Below are 1,575 nucleotides of genomic sequence, written 5' to 3' on the forward strand. Positions count from 1 at the left end.
AAGGATTTAGTTAAATCATTTTGATCCACTCCAGATTAGAAAAACAAAATTGAAACTTATCCATCCTGGCTGGATGGTATTTCCAAGGCAAAGTTAAAATCAAAACAGCCTGGTGGGCTTGGGGGATTGGGAGTTTCAATGGACTGAATGTCTGTGTGTTTGGGTGACCAACATTAGAAAAGCCTGATAAGAAAGGAAATAAAATAGAGAAGTTTGTATTTTCATTTCTTTTCTTTTTTTTTTTTTTTTTTTTTTGAGATCTGAAGTGATTTTACTTTTATTTTCTTCACGTTAAGCCAATCATGAGATTTCACAGTCATTTCCCTATGGGAGCAGAAGGAAGGTGGTGTTAAGCATCATCAGGGCTGTGGCCCCGCTGGTCTGAGGAGGTGCAGGCAGGGTGGGTCCTCCCTCACTGGGGCAGCTGCAGGAGCACGGACTGCCCTGCAGGCAGGCAGGTAGGTGATGTTCCGAGAGCGAGACAGCTGATATACAACGTCCTCTGCGGCTTCCAGCTTGCACAGCTCGGTCAGGCCGTCCCCCGTGGTGGCCAGAGAGTTGGCCATCAGCTCGGCTGCCGTGGAGTCACCGTTGACAGAGATGGTGGCCGCCTTTATCTGTTGCTCAGCCTTTTCCACCACAAATCTGGACCTCTCTGCTTCCTGCTGAGTGAGCCACCTGTTTGGCTTCCGCCACTTCTGTGAACTCCTTTTCAAAGCTCAGATGCACCAGAGATGCTCATCCAAGATGAGCCCAAAAGTTGCTGCTTGCTCGCTCCAGAAGGTCATCACTCATGGGCCTGGAGACCAGCTGTCTCTGGGTGATTAGTTCTCCTGCATCCAAGCGAGCCACCACTGACTTGGGGATCTCTGTAGTGATGGACGGCAGCACGCGCTCATCGTAGTCCTCTCCGATGCTGGTGAAAGATACAAGGAAGCTGGCTACCCACAGGCCGAAGAGGATGCGCAGCGCAGCGTGATGTTGACATGTTGCAAATCTTTGCTACCAGTGATGAACGGCATGTTGCTGGGTTGAGAGCGACAGCCAAAGATAATTTGGTTTCTGTACCCATGGAATGAGAAAGTGAGTCCCTTCCCCCACCACAATGTCCTGCACTCCAAGGAATCGGTCACTCTGTGCCCAGCGTCCACATTATACTAGGCAGAGTTCACCATGCCTCCTGCAACTGCGAGGGCCAGGCCGAGCTTGCCAATGGACTCCAACACTTTGGCAGCCATGTTTCCTTCTGTTGGACCCACTCACACCTGCTTCCACTCTCTGCATTTTCATCTTAGGCATTTAACCACTAAGTCCAGCAATAAGATAGTATCAAGAACACTCTGACAGCAGAATATATCTGAGTTCCATAATCCATGCATTTTTAACGTTAAGGCCAAGCTAACATCCCTTACAAAACATGAGATTGATCTCCCATACTAATATTTGAACTCAGATCATTGTCCAAAAGACAACAGGTAATCAACTTCCAAAAAAAGAAAATATCAAATGCAGGTATTCTCTCCTATTAGGAAAAAGGCAAGTTTTGAAAATATACAATCTTATTAGCAAGTAAAT

The 1,575-nt window shown here is 47.1% G+C and overlaps 1 pseudogene; it reads right to left on the minus strand.

Moving 5' to 3' along the window:
* Positions 1 to 412: 412 nt before the first annotated feature.
* On the minus strand, positions 413 to 1,271 carry LOC105870358 (prohibitin 1 pseudogene; annotated as a pseudogene).
* Between the last annotated feature and the right edge of the window lie 304 nt (positions 1,272 to 1,575).

The sequence above is a fragment of the Microcebus murinus genome, chromosome 14, assembly GCF_040939455.1.
Source record: "Microcebus murinus isolate Inina chromosome 14, M.murinus_Inina_mat1.0, whole genome shotgun sequence".
Lineage (NCBI taxonomy): Eukaryota > Metazoa > Chordata > Mammalia > Primates > Cheirogaleidae > Microcebus > Microcebus murinus.